At 35.8% G+C, this 26,929-nt stretch overlaps 1 protein-coding gene across 16 annotated transcripts in view; it reads left to right on the top strand.

Annotated features, from left to right (window-relative positions):
* Positions 1-26,929, top strand: part of ADGRL3 (adhesion G protein-coupled receptor L3) — a 794,963-nt gene that overhangs the window by 110,348 nt on the left and 657,686 nt on the right. Inside the window, exon 2 of one of the 16 annotated variants that reach the window (XM_046656102.1) lies at positions 12,993-13,043. The exons of the other annotated variants lie outside the window; for them this stretch is intronic. The gene's annotated coding sequence lies outside the window, so the exon portion shown is untranslated. The remainder of the gene's footprint in view (positions 1-12,992; positions 13,044-26,929) is intronic. 16 annotated transcript variants of the gene reach the window in all.

Genomic DNA, 26,929 nt, shown 5'->3' with positions numbered 1-26,929 from the left:
GATTTGGGATAAGACTCAGATGTTAAGAAAGAAAAAGGCTCTTGATCTGAGGGAAAAGCAACTGCAAGAGTCCTGAAACACAAACAAATTTGGCTTATTTCTGGGGCTGAAAAGGCCGATTTGACCAGCATTTAGTGTGGCAGGCAAAGTTGGGTAAAATATAAAGTTAGAAAGATAGGCAGGGTGTAAATTACGTAGGGTCCTAAAATACCACAGTAAGAAATTTGGATTTTTTTCGGCTTTCTTACACCTCATTTTGGAGAGTTATAAGATGGAAGAATGACACATCTTATTTACATTGTAAATATCAGTTTGGTTAGTGGATGGATAATGGACTGGGGGTCAGTGGGGGTAAGTGTAGACGGCAGGAGATCAGTTACAAGGCCTTTGCAGTGTTCTAGGTGACAGAGAATGGTAAGTTGCTAGGGTCTTAGTAGTGAACCATAATAAGAACTAGTTTGATTCAGGAAATGATTTGGAGTTGTTGTTGTTTTCAGTTCTATGTCATTTTCATGTTTTTAGCACTGTTTACCTCGGGATCATTTGAAATATTTGAGTACGTTTTTTGCCAGCATTATCAAGTGGCTGATGTATAATGTGGCACTCTCTCTCTCCTCCTGCTTTTTCATATTTCTGGCAACTATGTAAAGGCTAGTAGAGAATTTTAGGCTATTTTTCTAATGTCTCTCTTTCAAGATGCATTTTGTTAAGATAGTGATAAAATTCCTAATAATACAGAAATTGAACAGTGTAAATTGATTTCGAGGTTTTTTTCTTAAGGCTTTGAAACTTTTAAGCTTCCACACAGACTTACCTTTTGGGGTATTTTATCATCTAGAAGGGTTAAGAGAAAAGTAAAACCTGAAACTTGTAGAAATGAAAGACTGTTGATTTCTAAATTCCCTTACAGGTCAGAAAACTTTTGGTCACTTTCTGATTGTCTGATTGTTTTGTTATAAACCACGAGGCTAGATTATATGTTCTTTAAGTACATGAGTACGTTTCTTAGAGCTAAATCTGGGAGAGGATCTGGCAGACCAATACCCTAGCTACTGATTCTGCTAAAGAAGTAGCAATTATTTTAACGTTTTAAAATAGAAAGCAGATTTTTGGTGGAACCATATGCAAGTACTCTACTAGATTGTAGGGCACTTTTGACCCAAAGATTAATAGGATTCTTACAAAGGCTTTTCACCATGTCATAATTCAAAGAGTGGTTAGAGTACATTCATTATGTACTGCCAGCATCCTTAAGGGGTCTACGGGAGAGCTGGAAATGGATCTCCCTACATCAAAAGCTATTAACTTGTTTTTTCTTTCTTGCATAAGGCATACATTAGTAGGCTTTTCTTTATGTATTGGGTTTGGTACATTTTTGAAGGGCACAGTGACAATGAATTCTGAAATGTGACTGTAGATTAGTGGAGAGCGAAGTAGTTTGTTTCCCAATCATATTTTTTGATTGGGAAAAGAAAGGCAAATGGGAAGATTGTAGCTTCTGTCCTTATAGAGTAACCAGGGACTATAGCAGCCTTCCAAACTGCCACACTAACAGTATTAATACCAAAATATTTTCTTAAAGTCTTTTTCTTCTTCTAAACATGACGTAAAAACTCAAAAACAAAGCTATTAGTTCTGTGCATTATAAAAAGAAAAGGAATAGGATGTGATTGTAAATAAATGATTTTTTGAAATTCCATCTACTTAACTTTGGAAGAAGATTGTTTATAAGCAACACTGAACAAGGAGGCTCAAGATATGGATTGTAGCTCTGGTTTTGCTAATGGGCTAACATTTTACCTTCTCAGAACTCCAGTTCTCCTAGCAGCAAAAGGGCCATAGTATTTGCCTTGCCTTTATGTCAAGATTATTTTGAGGATCAAATGAGCTAATTCTTGGAAAAGTTTGTGAATTGTGAAGTAGTGTAATAGCATTAGCGGTCTCATGATTTGAGTCATCACTCTCTTTCAGAAGAATTAGCTACACACACTCCTGAAGTCTGTCACTCTGTTCTGCGGGGTTAGCCCATGCTAACCTACAAAATGACAAAAGCACTATGAATATAGTCTTCAGATAAGCGTCATCAGAGTCTCTCATCAGGCCAATAGCCCTGAATCACCCCAATACACTACAACTACCATTATAGCGCACATCACAGTTTAGCCCCCTTCCAAACCCTGTAAGTTTTTGTAAATGTGAAAACTCCCTCAGTTAAATTTTCTGTGTTTATTCCTGGCAAATTTAATATTCCAGAGAATTTAAAGTATTTTAAATAGAATTATTATGTTGACAGTCACAATGCTAATTAAATCTCAGTTATTTAGTAATTATTAGTTGTCAGATATTTGGCAAGTTCTAGACATTAATTCTCTACTTCTTATAGCAGTCTTGCATTATTTTACCCATTTTAGTTAAAACTGAAACTTAGAGATATTAAGTAACTTGTCCAGGTGACAACTAGTAAATGGTGTAATAAGAACCAGGCTGCCTGGTTTAAAATATGCACTGAAATTCTACCTTATACTGCCTTTCCAGGATCAATTTTTGGTGGAAAAAAATTTAAGGAAAATTTTAGATAGAAATGTGGCATTTTCAGAAACTCGAAAAACAGCTCTTAAGGAAAACACATCACCATCTTTCACTTTTGTTTCATTCTAGGCAAAGAAAATTTCCATCTTCTCTACAACCACTTGGAATAAATTTCTAAGTAATTTCATAAAAATCTTCACGTCACTATTTCTTTTTTTTTTTTAAAGATTTTATTTTTTTCCTTTTTTTCCCCACATCCCACCCGGTACATAGTTGTATATTCTTCGTTGTGAGTCCTTCTAGTTGTGGCATGTGGGACGCTGCCTCAGCGTGGTTTGATGAGCAGTGCCATGTCCGTGCCCAGGATTCGAACCAACGAAACAGTGGGCCGCCTTCAGCGGAGCGCGCGAACTTAACCACTCGGCCACGGGGCCAGCCCCACGTCACTATTACTTTCTGTCCTCAATGCCAAAGCTATTTAATGTTTTTCTTTATTTTTTTATTCTGTTAAGAACCTGGGTATATTTACATGGTTACACTTAAAGCTAAGAAAAGAATGAGAATGTCTGGCTAATTCCTGAAAATTGACTTTAACGTGTTGTAGCAATCTGGAAATGCTTCTCCCTTCTCCCATGTGTTGTAGTTGATGAGTAGTTCTGAATATGCAAAGCCTATGTAACACTTAGAGTCTATGGACGTAGGTTCAATCCTAGCTCGCTATTTGCGAGACTGATGTGTTGAGATTGAGTATATTTCACTGCGTTCAAGTTTGATCATACATAAACCAAGCATAACTATTAATTAAAATTATTAAAGTTTTTGTAATCTGTTTGAAAGTGCTTTGTAAAGTATCAAATGCTATATAAATAATTTAATTAATTATATTATTATGTAAGAAACAATAGATGCCAGCAGTTGAGTAGGGTAAGGTGCTCATGTCTATGTAACTCTTAAATTTTAAATATAAAAGCTACTAAAATGTGCATGTGCTTTGAAGAATTGTTTCTCCTCTGCGATGGACTGAATTACCTTGGCATAGATAAGGATAAGCACCTGGATAATATAATCCATTAAATCATACATGAAATGGAATGTTAAATTCTGAAAGCCTCAAATAATAAGCTTATTATCTTAGTTATAATAGAGTTCTTGTTGTGTGGAAGTCTGACTTTACAGATTACTGAATGTATTGCTTAAAAATAGTGTATACAAAATTTATAACAGGTTTTTGTAGTGTTATTTTTATTTATGTTGTAGTGCAATATTTGGATATTAACATATGCTCATATACTAAGGCAGAAGTCCTAGTGAAATGTGAGTAGAAAGAAGTTTTTCAGTAGCTCAATATAAAACTATCACTTTGAGAGTGGCATGTGAATTCTCATTTGTTTAACAGGGCTTTTCTTTTTATTTATTTATCTATTTATTTATTTTTACTGAGTTAATGATAGGTTACAATCTTGTGTGATTTAACAGGCCTTTTCTTTTTCTGTGGTTTTCATTTAACAAATACTTGTTGAGCACATTCCAGCACTAGTTCTAGGTGTTGGAGGGAAGTTAACAAAACAGAAAAGATTCTCCCCTATGCGTCTTATATTCTAGCTTTTTGTTTGTTTTTTCCTACTGTGATAACTCTTTACCTTTCCTGGTAATTTTATGGTAGTATTCTTTTTTTACTGGATATATGCAGTAAATTAGAGGAGTAAAAGTATATTTAATATATTATTATGTAAAAAGTTAATTGTGAACTAATTGGATTTAATAGCTTACTGTGAAATAGTAAGGGAGCTGTTATTAAGTGAATAAAAAGCTGTTGCATATTGCTGAGAATTATGTCCTTTTAAGAACACTAGAACCTATTACATTGAAAAGTATAACTTCCATGTAAGAAATTAAGAAATAGGGCTACGGGGAAACTGGGACCCAGAGAGTTAAATTGTTACCTGTGGATGTGCAGGTGAGGAAGCAGGTTGCTCAGCTGAGGCTGGAAACCAGGTGTGTTTCATTCCAACATAAATACTCTTAACCCAAATGAAACTTGACATCTTGTTTTGTAAGTTACTCTTTCTCTTGAGTGACATGTCTCTAGTGTCTGTATGCTGTTAATATGTACTGTGTCAGGAGGAATTTGAAGTCTTTTTATCTACATTGTTTGTATGTATTATCACACAGAAGGAGTCCTCTGATCTCAGAACCAGTATAACCTATTGGAATCCACACGTAGGTAATAAAACAGACTCATTTTTGTACATCTCAATGGAAATTCTAGGAAATATATGGTTTTCATACAGGTTTCAAATGAACACTTAAACATTTTAGAATAATATATGAAAATAAACATTCATTACTTGTTTAATTGATGTAGAAAAATACATCCTCTATAAACAGATTTTTAATCATAAAATTTGTTTGAATCTCCATAAGCATGAAATCATTTTCTGTAGTTGAAATTTACTTGTAACTTCTTCTACTTAATTTTCACGTAAATGGAAAAATTTTCTCAATGTAAAAAGTTAATTTTGTTAATCTAAAACATGCTACATATTAAACCAGATCTTACAATAAGCATTTCTCGAGATCTTAGCAATAAACCTTACTGTTTGCTGTGTGCTGAGTGTAAGAGGATGAATTGTCCGGTATCTTTCCTCAGGACCTAAATATTTAGAAGTATATTCACTTTATTTAAATGTTGTCTGAGAGACAGAAGGAGATACCTGGTCATTTGCTATGTTTTCTTGGATATTTTCAATAAAGTATTTATAATTATAACTATTCATTTCCTTTAGTTGGTTTTTAAAAATCATTATAAAAGAGAAATCAGGAAAAATTTAGGTAGCAAACTAATCATAGCTATAATTACTTGTTCAATGTGGCTAAATCCATGAACTTTTATTAGGTAGACTTTATTTAGAAGAATTGAATTTTGAGTATGCGTTGTTTTGGCAACGTTAATCCATCTCTAGCTAGCCAAATTCTAGTGAAAAAAATGTAATTAGAAAAAAAGAATTCAAAGATTGATGTTAGAATATGTCTAGCCAAGAATAGTCTGAGAATTGGTATTACCGGAGAATAGTATTTTTTTGCCAAACCTTTTTCATATGTTATACAATGAGCTGTAAATTCAAACATGAGTTTAAATTTATATGAGCCCAAACTTTGGAAAATATGTAAAACAGAAATTTGAAGAAATAAGGCAGAAAAACATATTTAATACACTTTTTTTGTACTGAAGGTTATCTACAGTCAACAGAAAGTCATATAGTTAAAGTAGCATATTTTGGTTAGACTATTAAGCCATCTAATGGCAAATATTTTCAGGGAAATTTCTAATTAAAATATTTGGAGGGGCTGGCCCGATGGCGCAGTGGTTAAGTGGGCACGTTCTGCTTCAGCGGTACGGGGTTCGCTGGTTTGGATCCTGGGCACAGACATGGCGCTGCTTGGCAAGCCATGCTGTGGTAGGCGTCCCACATATAAAGTTAGAGGAAGATGGGCATGGATGTGCGCTCAGCAAAAAGAGGAGGATTGGCAGCAGATGTTAGCTCAAAAAACAAAAAAATTTTTGGAAGAGTTTCTTTATCAGGTTTATATTAATGGGGAACAGGGCCATCATAATTAAAATTTGCCACTAATCAATTTAGTTTTTGCTTTGAAGGTAAAACATCTAGTGGTAGGGGAAAGACTACCAATTTATATTACAAGTTTAAGAATGGTGAATGGGTAATTATACCCAAAAAGCTAGATTTGTGTTGGAAAATTTAAAATTTCCTTTCTTTTGGGGAGCTTTTTGCTCAGATGGTTTGGGGTAAATTTTCAAAGCAGTGTGTGTTAAGGTTGAACCATGCAACTCTCATTGACATTAATGGGAATCTCTGGGCTAAATGCGCTCATGCTGTGCTGAACCCCCTAATGTTTGAGTAGTTTTTCAGCTATCATAGATGCTATAATGGAGTTATTATGGTCCACAGTATAAATATATATTTAGACAGTTTTAAAAATATTTATTTGACATAGCATTATGTGAATTGTTATATAGAGCTCAAATCTAATATACTACCTCTTAATATTGAAAAGAGTGGTGTTCAGTGAACTAAACTATACATTTTATTTGAAAGAAGACAGCGATGCTATGCTCCACTTTGACTTCATTTTACTCCTTGCTCTGGTTCTTAAAAGAAGCCGCTGTGACACAAAGTGAGAGCACCCAATGGATTTGTTAATGTAGTGCCATATGTTAGAAGTATTCTTAGAGCTTCCCTCTTTTTCTCCATTGTCCTTTATCTAAGTACATCCACAGCTTCAAAAACATTCTATCTAGTGTAAGCCACATGTTGAGTTTTGCTCATTTTTCCTCCTTCATTTTGCTGGTTGAGGCAAAGTATATAAATATATCCTGTAAGGTGTGCTCCTATCTTGTTTTCTTTTTCTATTTTATTATAAGTAGATGATTTATCATTAAAATACTTTGCCATTGCATCTTTTTTAAATGCTTCCTTTAGAGAAATTCAAACCTATTTTAAAGCTAATTTATTAGGTATTTATTTTATTAGATGTTGTTGTTACATGTTACTATTTACTTACAGAACCTTGTGACTTTATAAATAGTCAACAAAAAATAATTTTTTGGTAATTGAGGAATGACGATTAGAATATTTCTTATCTAGTACTCCCTAGTTAGCAGGGTCCAAGTAAGAAACATTCTAAATTTTGCTTGATTGTTAGCGGTTTGTATTTGTTTTTTTTGTTGTTGTTGTTCTTTTTTTTTCTGCTTTATTTCCCAAACCCCCCTGGTACATAGTTGTATATCTTAGTTGCAGGTCCTTCTAGTTGTGGGATGTGGGACGCCACCTCATCGTGTCCTGACGAGCTGTGCCATGTCCGTGCCCAGGATCTGAACCCTGGGCCGCCGCAGCGGAACACGCGAACTTAACCACTCGGCCACAGAGCCGGCCCCTGTATTTGTTTTAAGAAACTTTGATATAGGTAGTTTCAGAAGAAATACAAGAAGGAAGTGCAATCTGAAAATATATATTAAGAGAGACAGAATATCATAGTGATATATTTAAATTAAGGAAAAGAAAATGGATAATATTGAAGGTCGACCTTGGTAGAAGAATCACAAAATAATTCCACCACAGATCTAATTTACAAAGTTTAGCTTTCCCCATGTCAAGAACACTTTCTCTTTCATTCGTTCATTTATTGGTGTTACTGACTATTAGTATCTAGGGTTACAGCACCGGTAGATACTCTCCAAGACAGAAGGCTGATTAAAGCACTTGGAATTGGAGAGAGATTACACATTGGAGAGTGATGAAAAGTAGTTTGGACTTCTTGAGTTCAAAATGCCCCTAGATGCCGTAAAAATCTGAAGTCTGCAGTTTGGGGGAGAAGTCAATTCAGGGGGTGGATTTTTGAGTCATGAGCTTAGAGGTGGTAGTTGAAACTCTAGGATTGGAGTAGATCACTAAAGAAAAGCAAGTAGAATAAGAGGTCAAAACTCTGGAGAAATAATCTAAATAAAGATAAAGAGAGACAAAGAGAATTTGAAGATTTAGAGATTGTGAAAATGACAGACAAGGAAGAAATAATTTTAAGAAAGATGAAGTAGTCAAATGTCCAGTGTTCCATAATGTTATTGGCGTATCGACTGAGAAAAGGCAATTTAATTTATTAATCCACGATAAAGAGGTGGAACTTGAGTTCTAGAATTTTGAGGTATTAATGGAAAATAAAGAAATGGAAGCTGCCATTAAGACTGTCAAAAATTATTTCAAGAAATTGGCCTTGAAAGAAGGAATCAAGTACAATGGTAGTGTGATATGAAGCAGGAGTTAAAGGAGGATATTTTCTTGTTGATTTATTTCTTTTGAATGGGCAAAGTTTGCAAATATTTTTCACTAGGAAGATGTGTTAATTTATAGTCCAAAGTGGGTCACTTCTGATGGTGAAAATGCACATTAGTATTTACTCCAGGACAATGAGCTTACACTGGGACTATGCCCAGAAAACTAAGATATAATAGATACTCTATTTACAGATTGAGGGAATTAAGCCTGGTAATTTTTAATTCTAATCTTTTGTGTGGACAGGCTGTGGTAGCATAGAAAGCTTTTAGGTTTCTGGTTGATATAGAGAGCAGAAACATTGCGACATTTGTTCCTGAGATAATTGGACCCACTGACGCTTTCCCAATGATTGGACATAATGCAGAGGCAAAACTTGTAAGGCCTATGCCAATTGTTTCATTATATGTTAAAGAGTATCTTCCTTGCAATGAAAGGGAAAGACAAACACAACAGATTACCTTCTAAACAATTTTTGCATGGGCATGTGTCCACAGCATAGAAAAGAATATGACAAAGAGAACACCGTCCATTACAAGAGAAAACTAATAGCAAGAATTATAGGATTTTTCTTTTCTTTTTTTTTGAGTTCTGGTTAGTTTTCTTTTTTGAGATATATCAAATGGGGCCAGGTAAGATTTAGACAAAATTTTATTTGTGTATTTTAAGTAATTTTCTTTTTCTAAAGTAAAATATTTTCTCGATAAATATGGTAGGAATGTTAGGTGATACAATGACCTCTTTTTATACTAATAGGGTCTCATTTGGTTTGGTTTGTAACACTATTGAATTCTCCTGGTCCTCTTTCTGCCTTATTGTGTACTGCTCTCCGGAGTCCCTCAAGATGAAAATTGATCTCCAGTCAATAGTGTGCAGCGATTCAACCTGCTCCGTAATCAGTCCTGCTCTGTGAATAAAATTCATCATGGGAGACTTGATTACTATCTCTGTAAGAACTGACCTGACTGAAAGGGCTGTCAAGCTGCCTGAAATTTGAATGCTTTGGACGATTGCCATAGGAGTTCTTTGCTCACCAAAAGAGCTAAATTGAGCAGAGATGAAGGACTGGTGTTTATTGATTTCTTTTTCCCCCTTACTTTTGAACAGCTAGAGGACAGGATATGAATTTTAAAGCTATACCCTTAGCGTGTAAGTAAAACACTCCTCTGCTCTTGCAAGTCTTCCTGATATAATTTTAAATAACTTTATAAAACAAGTATTATAATAAAAAAAAAGAGACATATTTAGCTGGCAAATAGAAACTCAAAGGAATCTTCGACAGTATTGTGTCATTGCTTGTACCTGCTCTTGAAAGCTGAGAATAATGTCAGAGTTTCCTTCCTATAGGGATCAAACCATCCTTTGTTTGAGATGAAAAGTCAGTCCTTTGATGTTTCACTGAGACTTTGTTTCCTCTTGCTCTCTTCTTTTTTTTTGTTTCTATTCTGATTTGTTTTAAATGTAGAAATTTGATTTTTCCTGATTTATTAAAATAAGATAGATGCTCAATGAAAAGCCAACAATACAGAAAATTATAGAGGAGAATAAAATCACTTTATCTCTAGGAAAATAAATTTTGTTAAATTTCACTATCTTTTCAGATATCTCACTGTGTGCATATATTGAATTGATGGTGTCTGTAAACTGCTTTTCCTTACTCAACAGTATGTCATGACCGTTTTCTAAGACAAGAAATATGGGTCTGTGTTCTCTTTTTATGACTGTACGGGATTCAGATATTTAACAGAGTTTCTAATGGTGGGCATATGGAGCTGTTTAAAGTTTTCTAATATCATGAGCAGGGCAGAGGAATAACTGTGTCTTATCTGGAGATAGTTTGGTGTCAGGAGAGAGCTATTCAGGCCGTCAGAGCACTTAGAGATGTGTGAGCGGGATACAGACGTACCTCAGAGAACCCAGGGCTAGTCAGTAGAGTTGGGCCTCCTTTAGGGCCTAGAGTCAGGAAATAAATTGGGGCACTTTGCGCAGCTTTTATTGTCTTAGCTTCTCTTTGGCATCTGCCGTCGTCTTTGCATCTGTGTATTGAGTGAAAAATAGCCACTCTACTCCTACACGTCTTCACAATTGACAGTTGATTAAAGTTTTCATTTTTATTTCCAAATTCCACAGGGAGAGATGGTATTTGGTCAGCAGGGGTCCGGTGGCTCCCTCTTCTCTAATCAGTTAGGTCCATGGTCCCCTGCCCAACCAGCAGGGACCATGGAAGATAGTTTGTGTGCTGGTTTTCTAAAGAGAGGATGGGACGATGGACAGAATACTTTTGCGTGTATTTTGGTGCTCATCTGATTATAACTCTAGGATAAATATCTATAAGTAAAATTTCAAGATAAAAAGTACATATTGTATGTTTTAACGTGTCCAGACAACTTGATTACCAGAAGGGCTGTTCCAACAGACAGTCCTTCCAATAGTACCTTGAGTGATGTTTTACTTTGATGCTTATACCAACAACTTATAGCAACAACTGACTTAGTTGTCAGTCTTTTAATCTTAACCTGTATCATAGCCAAAAAATTATTATCAATTATGTTTCAGTAAAATTTATTTAAAAGTGAAGTTAAGGGGCTGGCCCCGTGGGCGAGTAGTTAAGTTCGCATGCTCCACTTCAGTGGCCCAGGGTTTCACTTGTTCGAATCCTGGGCGCAGACATGGCGTGGCTCATCAGGCCATGCTGAGGCGGCGTCCCATGTACCACAACTAAAATATGTACAACTATGTACTGGGGAGCTTTGTGGAGAAAAAGGAAAAAAAAAAAAATCTAAAAAAAAAAATGAAGTTAAAAATATTTTATATATTTTTCTCAGTGTTTTATCCTTCTGTTTAAATTTCCATAGAATAATTTTTGTCATCATTTTTTGCTCAATTTGTAAGAGCTTTTTCTTAATATTTGAATCGTTCATACTTTGTCCATTGATTATAAATTATTTTCCCACATCGGCTTTTAACCTTGTTTATGATGGCTTGGCTCTGCAGATTTTGCATTTTTTATTTAGTCAGTTATTAAGTATTATGAGATTTGGGGTTTGAGAAATATATATTCTAAGTAAGACTAACTTTTGCTGTACATAATACTTTCTAACATTGCTAGGTATAAATTGCTAGTACAGATATAAAAATGTGTATAATTACTTGCAGAGTTTAGTCATTTTTCTAACTTGAATGCATACATTGCAGTTTTGAACCAGTCTTTTCTTTCCTGATTTGGGGAAATAGAAGCATAAATTTGAAGCTCTCTTATGGTACAGTTAATAAAAAAGGTGGGCACATGCACTGTTCTACAGGACTGGGCAAGGCTCTTAGATATTGTGGCTTCGTTTCTTCTGCTGTAAAACAAGGGAATTGAAACTGTAATTTCTACAAATGTGTCTTGAGCATCTATAATTTATCAGGCTATTTACATGTACTCTTTCTTTATTCATTTCAACACTGTAAGATGGGTATTGTTGCCTGCATTTTATATATGGAGAATCTGAGGTTCAGAGAAATGAGCTAAACTTTCTTATAATGTGGTTAGTGTATAATAGAACAGAAATGTAAATTTAGTTCTGTCAGAATTTAAAACCTGTCATGTCCCTGATTATGTCATATATTAAAGTGATACAGACCCTGTGCTCTAGAAACTTAGTTTCTAATTGGGAACAGGAGGTATCTAATGGTTATTTGCAGTCCAGACCAATGATTCTTTTTTATTTTAATGTTTGTTTTATTTTATTTTCCATTTTCTCCCCAAAGCCGCCTGGTACATAGTTGTATACTTTTAGTTGTGGGTCCTTCTAGTTGTGGCATGTGGGATGCAGCCTCAGCATGGCTTGATGAGCAGTGCCATGTCCGTGCCCAGGATCCCAACCAGTGAAACCCTGGGCCTCCTAAGCAGAGTGCGCAAACTTAACCACTCAGCCACGGGGCCGGCCTCCCAGACTAATGATTCTTCACTAGAATGGTACCAGTCCTGGAACATTTGAAAGCATGGAAGGATATTTTCATTTGTCATGTTGACTGGGAGTTGCTGCTGACATTTAGTGATTGGGGTGCAGGAATGTTAAACATTTTGCAATGCCTACTTCAGGCCCCTAGAACAAAGAATTTTTCCCCACATTTGCCGTTGGCACCCCCATTGAGAAACACTGTTTTTCCCTGTGATATCCATGGGAGCAGGGGACATTTCTTAGAGCCTAGTAGGATGTACAATGCCTTTTAACTTTAGTCTCTTATTATATGTACTGAGAACTTCCTAGAGTCATAGACAAATAGGAGCAGCCATGCTAATGGGACAGTAGCTATTGCCACCATTTACCATCTTACCCAGAGTTTCAATACTAGGCACATTTGTTTACTAAGAGAAAATCCAAAGCCTTCATGGTGTTATAGATTGTACATTATAATCTGCTCCTATGATCTGACTTTTTCCCTGTCAGAATATTTCAGTGATTACTTCCTTCCTCATATTTATATTCTTTTGATAGTGAATTACCAAAAGAACCCTGCCTTCATGCTCTTTCCTATTACTCTCTCTTCAGTCTTGTTCTTTTTTCTGCTAGGAATACCATTCCCATTTTTCTTTACCTCTGTAGATCTAATCCACTTTTCATTGTTCAGTTCAGGTACATTCTCCTCCTGGAAGTCTTCCCTGAAGCCTGAATTGTCGGGGTGAGTGCTCCTCCTGCGATTCCAGAACACCTTGTTCATATTGCTTTTAAGGCATTTACCACCGTATTGTATTTCAGTTTTCTGTTCTTGTTTCCCCTCTAGCTGGGAAGCTCCCTAAAGATAAGGGACTTGGTTTATTTCAATAGATAAAAGATTTAGAGTTCTTTCTCCATAATTGAAGTTTAATGCATGTTTCAGCTATTCTTGTTGAGTAAACCACCAAGGCAAGAACCTTGAGAGCGATTTTGGAACAAGCTGTCCTTGCACCAATTCAAACTATTCAAACATTGGATTATGTCTTGGCGTACTTTTTGTTGGAATGAACCTTGTAAAATCTTAGTATATGTTCTCTTTGCAAAAGAGATATTTATATGGCTTTAAATTCATCATGGATTTCTAAATCTATCATCAAGTTCGGCAGTAGGCACATTTTTTTTTGGCTTAATAAGGCCAAATTTTTGTTAAAATTTACTGTCTGCAAAGCTTCATTCCAAAAAATTTGAATTATTTGCTTTAAATAAGCAATTTAATCAATGTAGAAGATAATCACGTATACTTTGCAAGAAAAGTAAGAACAGGAATTAACACCCATGAATAGGAGAGAACACTTGGAAATTTATTAGTGAGTTCTATTTCTACTTTGCACTACCGTCATAAATTGACTTAAAAGCAAACTATATCTTGGTTAAATTCTAAAGCGAAAAGCTTTAGTGGGCCTCTGCCACTATTCAGAATGCAAATATTTGAAATTCACAAGTTCAAGAAATCATTGACAAATGGAATTCCTGGATAATTAAGTATTCTGATTTAAAGGAGCCTCAGATTCAAAAAGGGTGAACTAGTTACCTCAATTTTTCAGTTGTATTACAAATATCTCTAAAATGATTTAGCACATTAATTTATAAGTAGGACATTATAAAAATAATATATCCTCTTTGATATAGGATCTTATAGTGCCTGAGGATCATTTTTGAAATATGAAGTTTCCCATTGTAATTGTGGGTTAGGAATGAAATTATGTGACATGTCTCCTGAGTCCAGAATCTACTGTGGGTAATAGTGTTTTAAGAATGATAATTTATAATGTATTTCCTTGTGATTCATCTCTTTCTCTTAAAAACTGCGTACAGTAAAAAAAGAGTTTATCTTAGTTGGGATTTTGTTGATAATTAAGATTTTGATATGTCTGTGAAATATGAGCTCTTTTCTTTATCAATCCTGATGACCAAAATGAACAATAGAACATTAGTTCAAATAAGTAAATGTGTAGGTTGACAGAAAAAATAAAAATGTCACTTAAATGAGTGAAGTGCTCTTTCCTATTATGATATATATCTGAGCTTGCTTTTAGCTTATAAATAAATACATATAGTTATATCATGTAGTGAGGAAAATCAAACTCTTCCATAATTCTATTGAAAATGGCATGTTATTATATTCTACTTTTTATATAATTAATTTTAATTGAAAAAAAAGTTCATGAACCTCAATGAAAATAAAACTGTCACCTCCAACTTTGTGGATTTTGTCTTGAAAAGACACACTATTATGTGTTAGGTCAAGGTTAAGACTTTATTGTCTTTAAAGGCTGTGACAATTAGGTGCTTGGCATCCTGAAAGAATTCATACACCGTTAATGGGTGAACTTCTCACCCGTGTGATAAGTAGTATACTTTACAAAGAAGTAAAATGATGAGATTTATTTTCTTTGCTGCAGTGAAGTGAGGCAAGGTGCACATGGCTATCTTTACTTAAAAAGCTGTTTCCTTACCAGTAAACCACAGATAAAAATAGCTTGTTTGAGTCCAAGTCGTAAGCACATGAAAATGTATATTGAAACTTTATTTTCTTTGGACTTTTTTTGTGAGTTAAATTAAAAAGAATGCATTCTTGAAATTTGAAGTCTGGTGTAAACAATACTCATATTGCTGACAGAACTAATATCTTTATTATAAATTAGATATGTATATAAGACTTTAGCACAGAGAGCTATAATCACTCAGGAGGCATGATTTGAACTCAGGAACTTTGGAATTCTTATAATTGTGAACTGATGGAATTCTACTTTATTTAGTGTTCTATTGTTCAGGGTACAGGTAAACATCTCAAAATATGTAGTATAATATCCTGGGAATGTACTAAATTAAGCTGCCTTAATTTTATTTGAGAATGTCACTTATATGCTCTTTCTGCGTTTCTGGATATGTTCAATTCTTATTTAAACTTTCCATTTTATTGAAGTTCCTGATCGTAGTATTACCAAAACGTCCTTCAACATAAAATTTTATTTGCAAAAAATATTTTCCATGGTTTGCAGATAATTTAAATTTATTTCTTTATCTGAGGATTAGAATAGATTTTCTGGAACAATGGGGAAGGGGAGAGAGAAGTTCCACCCTTGGCACTTTTTGTAAATTACTCCCCCTCCCCCACCTCTGGTGTAATCTGAAAAGCAACTCTGAGAAAAATACTGTGTGATGGAGAGATAGTAATTACTTGTGGCAAAGTTTAAAAGGGTATATTTGGCATGAAATGAAAGTAAAAGGAAGCATTTGAAAATTGGAATTAGATATCTGGTGCCTTCAAAGAAAAAACCAGAGTGGTTGCTATCAAGAACACCATCACTAAATGTTGTCTGGGGCACCCTTCCTTTCCTCATACAAACTGTGATCAGTTCCCACAGGTCTAGAAAATGTGCTTTAGAGGAAAGCTTTCTCTAGCCAGAGGTTAGGACGCTGACACAACTTCTGCAGATGTCACCAATTGGGTTTTACCATGTTAACATCTTTTTATTTGGTTACGAGCAGCAAACATGAATACAATATTTATTAACTATAAGTGTTTTTAAAAGACTCGTAGACAGGACTAGAAATCTATCTTTTTTGAATTCAGTTGTTAGATTTGTGAGACAACTTTGGTAGGATGTTTCTATTCATCATATTGGATTTAGAAAGAGATTCGTCATCCTAATAGATTAAATGGGGACAAAATCTAGTCTTAAGTTGTATCCTACCATGATATTGAATAAAATTTCTCAAATTCATGTAATAGATATGATGTTTGCTTCCTCATTAAACATAAAAGAATGATTATTAGAATCCATATGAATTGAATTAACTCTCCCTTTTAAAAACACATTTCTAAACTAATTATTTTGATGAAAAGTAAGATGCTTTCTGCTTTTCCTTGGAAGAGCTTACTTAAAAAAAATAGAACTAGTTTGTTAAAGACTAATAAAATGTTGAGTTCATAACCAGCTGTCTGTTTTTTGTTTGAAGGAAAGACATTTAAATGAGCCTCACGTCTTCTTGGAGAATTTGTATCTGGGGTTGTGAGGATGGTCTTGTCTCGTATAAATGGGAATGCTTGGAAAAGCAGTGCTTAATGCATAGATTCCTGCTCATTCTGTTTTACTCCTAAAATTATTCAGCTTTTAAAGAAATATCATTACTGCTTAAGATTATCCCTGTAATGAGAAATCACAGCATGCATCTTGAAAAATGGTTCTACTTCATCTCTTCTCATTCATCTCCTAGTGCAATTATAAATGCAAAAGTGCAATGTCTGGCTATTCAGGTCAAAATCTCTTTCAGGACTGATATTCCTGTTATACAGTTTATCCATCTATTAACATCCTGAAATGTCAAAAGCTTCATTTTTAAGAGTAGAATGTCAGTTTCTTTTGTACTTAGAGTAATTTACCCAGCAAAAAAGCAAGAGATTTGACAGTTGTCGTCATCGGGGCAAAGACTGGCTAGTGATTTGAGGAAACTGGAGTAAATGTTCAAATATGTATCAGGGTGCCCAAAGTTTATGTTTCTAGGACAATGCATGAGGTAAAATGGAAGCAGAGATCAGAAAGATCTGTGCATGTGAATAAAAAAAGCTGCATCTGATTTCTACATTTCAGGTTTTTGAGAAAGATTTCTTCATTCCTGTAAACTCTTTATTTCAAATTCTTAAGTGACTTTTCTACTGCAATCTGGTGTATTGTTGTGATTGTATGAAAGAAAAGAAATTTTCAATTAACTTTTGTTTACATCTAAATATGTGAAACTGTGATTAATGCTTTTTATTGCTAATTAGAATTTTATTTATTTATTTATTTATTCATTTATTTATTTTGAGGAAGATTAGCCCTGAGCTAACTACTGCCAATCCTCCTCTTTTTGCTGAGGAAGACTGGCCCTGAGCTAACATCCATGCCCATTTTCCTCTACTTTATATGTGGGATGCCTACCACAGCATGCCTTTTGCCAAGCGGTGCCATGTCCGCACCCAGGATCCGAACTGGTGAACCTCAGGCTGCCAAGAAGCGAAACGTAGGAACTTAACCTCTGTGCCACCGGGCTGGCCCCAAAATTTTATTTATTATAAGCATATTGATTATGAGGAAACCAAGGGTATCATATATATGTGGAAAAGATGGATGGAGAACAAAGATTATATATATTAATAATATATAATATTTAAGATGTATTCTGTAAGTACCTAATTGTAATATATCAAATGCATAATATACATTGGTATGTAAAATAAAAATATAGTATAAAAATACGGTAAATATGAATGTATTAATTAACTTAATTGTGGTAATCATTTTACAGTTCATACATATATTAAATCATCGTGTTGTACACCTTTAAAAATTAAAAAAAAATACTATAAATAGTATTCAGATCAGTGAAAAACTACACAAGCCGCACAGTTCTGAAGTTGGCAGTCAAAACCAAGCAACAAGCTTCCCCTGAAAACCTCTCTGAAAATTCTCCTTTTCTAAGAGAATGGATTAGGGTGGCAGTTTTTAATTTTTTTCCATTTCAAAAATGAGGTGGACCTGAGGAAGGATTCGGTTGTTATCCACACTCCATATGGATTGAAAATACATTCCCACGTGCCCATGTTGTGGGGTTCGGATGAGTCTGTGCAGCCCTGTTAGGTCTGTGAAGCTGAGCCTCTGCTCCTTTCTTTTATTTTCGTTCTCTGGGTAGGACCATGCTGTCTTGAGAAGATCTATCTGTTTAGACTTTTCCCCTCTAAAAGCAAAGTAAAGAGCATGGAGGGTAGCAGGTTATTTTGGTGGCTTGTTTCCCTCAGTGTGTAAGTGTGGGGAGATGTGAGGGTGGAAATTGGGTTCATTATGTCTTTCAGTTTATTCGTTTGTTGGTCCCCTGTCAACCTGCCAGCCCTCTCTGTGGGAGAACTGCCCTTTGTGTAATAATCTGCCAACATTCACGGTGGTTGCATTCACTCTACCCATTGTACTGTGGAACTCCATTACGACTGGGGTTTGAATGCAAAGCTTCATGATATCTGGGTATAAACAGTGTGCTGAGCCACAGAGGCATCCTTTGTATTTCTTAGTCTTCCTATAATCCTTTTAAAAACAAAACAAAACAAAACAAACTAGCTTTGAAGAGGGGATTTTCTGGAAATAGGAAGGAAAATACAGCAGTCGCCACTCTGTTCCGTACTTTCATAATGTGGTGTTTGGGGAGGGGAGAACTTTCCAATTTTAAAACCTGATTTGTTTCTTAGGCTAAAGTGGGCTGCATTTGAGGCTAATTTTCTACCTGTGGTGGTGTGGGTGAATTGGCCTTTGTTTTCTTGCAGTTACCTTGCCTGGCAGGTGGCCACATTGATTATTCTTGGCATGTGCTTTAGAAGTGCCTCTCTGATCCTTGTAAGCTCCTGCTTTGTCCACAGCAGTTCTGTAGAAATCTTAACCCTGAACTTTCTTCTCAAAGGAAGATGTGCCTCTGACCTCTTTATGGGTACCTCCTCTGAGTCTCTTTGTTTATTCTCTCCTGTCTCTGGGCGTGTGAGATGGCTTTGAGAATAAAAATGACAGAATCTTCAATCAGCAGACAAGTGACAAGTACATATTAAACAGGGGAGATTTGTTTTCCTTCCCTCCCCACCCCCACCTCTTACTATACAGACAGAATTAAAGCCTTGAGTTATGAAGAAATGCTCCAGCAAACAGACAGATGCTGTGCCTCTGCTATGTCCTCCCCTGCCCCTCCCAGGGGGCTTGCACAGGCTTTGTGACCGTCAACGACCTTGGTGAAGGGCTTTTTCCTCTTTCCTCTTTTGTTCTTGTTGAAATATTTGACTTAGATGCAAACGATGTGTTCACTCTTTTTACGGAAAATCAGTGTAAACTGATATTTAAATTATCACATTAAAGTATTTGACTACTGGCTGAGTACTCTGCTTCACATGTGTTTTCTCATTTAACTGATGAACTTATATATGACCGTCCAAGTCAGTGCTTCCTTTGGAGATTCTTTGACTTTTTAAGACATGTAAGTCTATTCATATTATGGTACCTTGGTTGTTTGGGCAGAGCGTTCACTTGAATCAGTTGTTATATACACCCTTACACATGTATACACACACACACACACACACACACTAAAGACAGCAGTCTGCTAGTATTGTAGTAAGTGCAGGTATATACAAGGCAGGATCTAGGTCTGTTAGCTACTGTACTTTAAAAGAAAAAAATCTTTGTTGTTTTCTGGTCTCTCTAACATTGAGTTTGAATACATCTTCAGGACTTTAAGGCCTTCCATGACATTACAGATTGGAGGAAACTTGGCTTTCTGTTCTTCATGTTTGTAGGTGGTTCTCAATTTAGTGTGCCCGTGCTTCGTTGGTATTTGTGTGAGTGTGTGTGTGTGAGAGAGAAAAGAGGTTGAATTGATTTAGCAGGTATTGTGGCATAGAGACTTGCATGTTAAATAATTATTTTGATTTTCGTATAAGAAGCTCAGAAACCATAGTTTGAGGATCTCTGAGAAAAGCATTATGTGTAGCATCTGATGTTATAAATGTATCATTCTTAGGAGGCTCTGCTCATCAACTGAGCTGATTGAACTATGCATTTCTAAATTTGAGTACCAGAAGAACACTTTATATATACTCTCATTTGGCTATATATGTATTTAAATATTGTACAGATAGCACCATATATTGTATTCCATTCATCATTCAAAAACTATTACCTGTTAAGTGAAAGTCAGGGTGTAAATCGTAATGAACATTTTATAGGAATGTGCATTATTGTAGTCTTGTGACAAATTTTAGGTAAACTAAAATAATATGACAGTATTATGAACATGTAATTTATGTTCAATAGAGCGTATCAAGTAATACCATTTCCATGTGTCAATGAACTTGACTCGTGATCATTCCATGTTTCACACATACACAGTAATTCCTAATCCATGCCACTGTTCTTATTAGTAAGTTCTGATGGTAGTATTGGCAAGACTTTAAAATTCTCTTCATAGGCCCAACAATATGGTATTTAAGTGCTTTCTCATCAGACTGACTCTAGCAGTGATTGATCCAAGCTCATTCTTTTCTAGTGTTTGCTCAGGATACTTAACTTCTTAGTACTTCCTATTAAACAGTTCTAAGAATAGTCCTAAATCGTAGGTTAATTTTTTTATTTTGTTGAGGTCATAATAGTTTATAACATTATGAAATTTGAGTTGTATGTTATTATTTGTCAGTCACCATATATATGTGCCCCTTTACCCCTATGTCCACTCCCAAACCCTCTTCCCCCCGGTAACCGCTAATCAGATCTTTGTCCATGTATTTGTTTATCTTCCACATATGAGTGAAATCATATGGTGTTTGGCCTTGTCTGGCTTATTTCACTTAACATAATACCCTCAAGGTCCATCCATGTTGCAAATGGAATGATTTGGGTTTTTTTCTGGCTAAGTAGTATTCTGTTGTATGTATACACCACATCTTCTTTATCCAGTCATCAGTTGATGGATACTTGGGTTGCTTCCACATCTTGGCTGTTGTGAATAATGCTGCAGTGAACATAGGGGTGCATAAGTCTCTTTGAATTGTTGATTTCAAGTTCTTTGGATAAATACCCAATAGTGGGATAGCTGGGTTGTATGGTATTTCTAATTTTTTGAAAAATCTCCATACTGTTTTCCATAGTGGCTGCACCAGTTTGCATTCCCACCAGCAGTGTATGAGGGTTTTCTTTTCTCCACATTCTCTCCAACGTTTGTTGTTTTTTGTCTTGGTTATTATAGCCATTCTAATGGGTATCAGGTGATATCTTAGTGTGGTTTTGATGTGCGTTTCCCTGATGATTAGTGATGTTGAACGTCTTTTCATGTGCATATTGGCTATCTGTATATCTTCTTTAGAAAAATGTCTGTTCATATCCTCTGCCCTTTTTTTTTTTTTAAGATTGGCACCTGAGCTAACAACTGTTGCCAATTTTTTTTCCCTGCTTTTTCTCCCCAAATACCCCTGGTACATAGATGTATATTTTAGTTGTGGGTCCTTCTAGTTGTGGCATATGGGACGTCGCCTCAGCATGACCTGTTGAGCCGTGCCCTGTTTGCGCCCAGGATCTGAACTGGCGAAACCCTGGGCCACCAAAGCAGAGCATACCAATTTAACCACTTGGCCATGGGGCTGGCCCTCCTCTGCCCATTTTGATTGGGTTGTTTGGTGTTTTGTTATTGAGTTGTATGAGTTCTTTATCTATTTTGGAGATTAACCCCTTGTCGGATATATGATTTGCAAATATTTTCTCCCATTTGGTGGGTTGTCTTTTCATTTTGTTCCTGGTTTCCTTTGCCTTGCAGAAGCTCTTTAGTTTGATGAAGTCCCATTTGTTTGTTTTTCCTTTATTTCCCTTGCCCGAGTGGACATGGTATTTAAAAAGATCCTTCTAAGACTGAGGTCAAAGGCATACTGCGTATATTTTCTTCTGGGTGTTTTGTGGTTTCACATCTTATCATAGGTTTGTTTTGAGGCTTGAAGAAAACGTATATGCCCAAGCCCTTAGCACAATGCTTCATGCGTACTAAACCTTCCAGAAATATTTAATTAAGTCGTCAGGAGTGTCAAGGAAACAAATACAACCTACAGATTTGTTGATTGTGGGGTCAGTACAGTTTTGTTTTACTTAGATGTTTGTTAAACTCAAGAGTGGAGTTAGATTAGCTTATTTTACGCTAAAAGAGATCTGGGAAATCTTTTAAGTACACACCCATGCCACCAGCTTTCATTTCAGAAACTGAGGAAAATGTATACAGAATAATGAATGAGCTGGCATTACCCAGTTTGGTTTATTAGATCCAGGTAAAGAACACACATCTTCTAGCCTCACTGTACTTTAGAATATTAAATTATGGTGCCTTAACTCACAGAGATTGAGTTCACTGTCATCAATTAGCACCCATTTGATAATCGCTTACACCGTGCAAAAGACTTTGTGTATAGTTGAAGTATTAGCAGGAATATGAAATTTCTTTTATACTAAATTTTTAAAATGTTTTTGTCTTTTGAATTTCTTCCGGCGATAACATATAGCTACACAGATATTTAAATAGTCTTGTAACTAAAATTGTCTTGCCCTTTGTATATTAATATAAATTGGCAAAGATGGTTCTATACTCTATAGTTTGGCAGCGATTCTGCACGATGATGGAGCCCAGGGGACAATGTTCGATCTCTTGGTCCTTGGGTTTGTGAAGCTCAGGTGTTTGGAGCTAGTCTGTTGCCAACTGGCCTATCTCAGAGGAGGTAGTCTGGCAGGAACTCTTCAGGTAGATAGAAGCAGTCAGGTTGGTCAAAATAACTGAAAAACAAGGTTGGTGGATCCCCATTCTGGATAATTCCTTTTCAACTGGCCTGGCTGCCGTGCACAGAGGAGTGCGAAGTTGGGTGGGGTATCTAATGGAGCTTGTTCCGCACTTCATAAAGTACTCCATCTCAGGACGCAGGGCTTTATTTTGGCAGCTGTGATGTGGTGATTAGGCTCCTATTTTCGACAGGACATGCATCAGAGCCATCATCCCACAGATTCAAACTAAATTGGACGTTTTGCTCTAGGGAATAATTCTGTTCTACTCACATCTGACTGCTTGCTGCTTACCCGAGGGTGGCCCGACTGGCCCTATTAATCCTCATTTTAAAGTCCAGTCCAAAATATCACCTTCTCAGCAAATCCTTTCTCACTTCCTCTTTCCCACCACATCTTCCACAGGCTTCTCTCTCTTATGGCAATTAGTGATTTCTGATTTTTCGGTTCACCTTTGGAGGGCAAGGAGAGTAAGAGGGACATTCTCATACTGTCTCTTTCTGCACAGCTTTATTTTTTTCAGATCCCTGGTATAATGTTGGGCACAAACTAAGTGCTTAATAAAAATGGAATGAATGAATGTGTCAATTGGACACCTCTTTGTAAGGCAGACTTTAATATGGTATCACTGGTGGTGAGTGAACAATGTTGCTATTGTCCAGTTAACTAAATGCAATTTATACCAGTCCCTCTCTCGTGAGCTATTTGTCCTGTTCTGGAATATTATGACTCATCTGGAGAGTTCTGCTCAACTTCCTCCTTTAAAAACACTTTTCTAAAGCTGTTTTTCACTAGTATTTAGCAACAACAGTAATAAAAAATATCGTGCAGGGGCCGGCCCCGTGGCCGAGTAAGTTCACGCGCTCCGCTGCAAGCGGCCCAGTGTTTCGTTGGTTCGAATCCTGGGCACGGACATGGCACTGCTCATCAAACCACGCTGAGGCAGCGTCCCACATGCCACAACTAGAAGGACCCACAACGAAGAATATACAACTATGTACTGGGGGGCTTTGGGGAGAAAAAGGAAAAAATAAAATCTTTAAAAAAAAAAAATAATATCGTGCATCAAGAGCCAAAGGACTTCCTTTAGGTTTGTTTGTTGGTTCTTATAGTTCTCTTCTCTTTTTCTCTCCCCTTCTCTTCAGAAGTATGTCTGTGTGGGTGGTGGGGGTGAGGTGGGCAGTGGTGGCTGTTCTGTTGGTTTGAGGAACCATGTTGGCTTTGAAGTAAAAGGTGGATTTAGTAACAGTTCTTTTAAAACAGCTTGCATTAAATGCAACCTCTTAGATGCAATTGTGGAATGTAACATTGAGGTTTTAAAAATGTATATATGTAGGGGCCGGCCCCGTGGCCAAGTGGTTAAGTTCCCATGCTCTGCTTTGGTGGCCAGGGTTTTGCTGGTTCAGATCCTGGACACGGACATGGCACTGCTCGTCAGGCCACGTTGAGGTGGCGTCCCACATTCCACAACTGGAAGGACCCACAACTAGAATATATAACTATATACTGGGGGATTTGGGGAGGAAAAAAAGAAAAAAAAAAGATTGGTAACAATTGTTAGCTCAGGTGCCAATCTTTAAAAAAACATGTATATATATATATATATGTTTTATTTGTCATTTTTTGTTTGGTATAATGAGTTGTGTGTGGACTTTTTGTTCTTGTTATTGCCAAACCGTTTTGTTAAACGTATACTCTATTAAAATCAATATAGTTTTGAGGAATAGCTAAGTTCATATTTTGTTTTCTTTTGTCTTTTTTTTTAAATTCTTGCTGAGGAAGATTCATCCTGAGCTAACATCTATGCTAATCTTCCTCTAGTTTGCATGTGGGTCACTGCCACAGCATGGCTTGATGAGTTGTGTAGGTCTGTGCCCAGGAACTGAACCTGGGCTGCTGAAGTGGAGTGTGCTGAACTTAACCACTAGGCCATGGGGCCAGCTTCTTAAGTTCATATTTTAAAAACTATTAATCTGTGGAGATATTGAACATGGGGATGTTAGTTAATATTTTCCATTGGGTAAATTTTATTTTAGTATATTATTGCAAAAGTAATTTATGAATGAATTCTTATAAAAAATCACACTACAGAAGTGTATTAAGTTAGAAGTGTGAATCTCCAACTCCTCCCATTGCCCATAAATAAATAGGGTAAATTATTTAGTATGTATTTTTCTAGACTTTTCTCTGTGTAGACAGAGTCACAAATAGGATAGTGTACTTATATGTGCAGTATATGTGTATGCATTTATATGGTATATACCTATAAAACACATAAAATATTTATTTAAAAATAGACATACAGCTGTTGTACAGAACGTTCTCTCAGATATTTTTGTCACTTCAAAACTTATCATAGAAATCTTTCTCTGTAAGTGTATATGGATTTATTTCTTTTCTTTTTATTGGTTCTATAGTAGTCGTTTATATACAAAGTCTGCAATTTAGTTATTCAATCCCTTCTACTGGGACTTTTGCATTGTTTTCTCTTTTTTCCTGCTTTCAATACAGCTGCAGCAGACATTGACGGCATTCTTATTGGCACATTGGTGCAAGTATGTTCGAAGACTATATTTGTAAAAGTGGAATTACGGGGGAAATTATAAAATATATAATAAATGTTGTGCTAAATATTGCCAAAAAATTCTCTAAAATGTAGGAGCTCTTTCTTATACATGGTTATTTTAAAACCAAGATCTTGATATTTTAGGGCAAGTACTTTTTTTCTGATTATAAAATAATGTATATGCATTGTATAAATTTTACAGTTGTAGAAATGTTAAAGGATAAAAAGAGCTTTGTAAATCCTACCGTCTGGAAGGAAGCACTGTTGCTATTTTGATACATTTAGTTTTTACTCTGTTTATAACTCATAGTTTTATATTCTTATTTTATTTGGCATCATAACATAAAACATTTATATCTGTATCATTAGAGACATTGAAACACCAATATACTGATTACCTAATAGTTTATCATATAGCACTGGCATGATACTTTAACTGTACGTCTTTATTTTATTTTGATACTTAATATGTCTCCGTTTTTGGCAATCATAAATAACAAGGTAAGAAGTATCTCTCATGTAAAGCTTTCTCTATATTTCATATTAGTCTTTTATGGCATATTAAAAGTTGTATAATGTTGGGTTAAATAGTAGCAATATTATAATGGATCTTGGTGTCCTTTGCCAAATTATTTCCCACAAAGGCTGTACCAATTTCAGTTGCTCCTTTAGGACTTAAGTATGCCTATTTCAGTGTTCTTACTCTGATGTGGAAGGGTTGTTATCATGTCTGGAGGGCTACAATCCATTTCACATGTTTGAGTTCCAGAATATTATTTCTTATTTGTTATGGACACTTCTTTATAGTTTTGGCTTAAATTTACAATTGTGGCTAAACCTCTTGAGCCAGCCAGTTGGCTAAAATTATTAGATAGTTCAGGACTATTTACTTATTGTGTAGTTTTACATGCCTTCTGGGAGCAACCAGTGATAAACTATTGAATTATATAAATATTTAATAGTGATAATGAAAACTTTAGGCTTTCTCTGGAGAAATGCCAGATTCATAAAGTTTCCTTTCGACTTTGTATATTTCTGGGTGTTCTCTGCGGAGACTGTGTCTTTCGTATCCATTTCTCACACACCCTGTGTACCTCAGAGTAGGAAAGGGGGCGTCAGTGTCTTCTTTGGTTGCCATTTGCTCTCTCATAATTATCCTCTTTTTGTGACAAGCTATGTTCATTTGAGACTCTTGCCACTTGGTTTTACCACTCTCTTCCCCTTTTATTGCTGACATGATTGATTGCCTTGTCATTTTCTCATTCAGAGTCTGTATCGTAACTTTCCTCTCACTAAATCCTTAACCTTGTTTTCAGTGACTTCAAACTGCCATGGTTCTACCACCTCTTAGTTTTGAGGTCTAACCATCTCTTATAACTTTACCCATCTGCCATGATTGTCCTAAATCTTGTCATCACCAGATATTTCAGCTTTTCAAACCACAAAAATCAGACTCACCTCTCTGACTATAGTCTCCTGTTCTTCCAACTTACTTTCTCGGTTACTCTCATAGCATCAATATCATTGATGCATTGATTTTCTTCCTTATCTATGTTAGATTCCTGGGTCATCATTTTTCTTACAGCCTTGCAAATACTCTCAAAAGCCTTGTTCCTTCTTGCATCACACCATCCTGGCAAGATGCCTTACGCTGTGTCAGAAGCGATGTGTTGGAAGGACCCT

The sequence above is a fragment of the Equus quagga genome, chromosome 3 (genome assembly GCF_021613505.1).
Source record: "Equus quagga isolate Etosha38 chromosome 3, UCLA_HA_Equagga_1.0, whole genome shotgun sequence".
Classification (NCBI taxonomy): Eukaryota; Metazoa; Chordata; class Mammalia; order Perissodactyla; family Equidae; genus Equus; species Equus quagga.
Note: the sequence above shows the minus strand (reverse complement) of the source record. Positions and strands in the feature narration are given on the sequence as shown.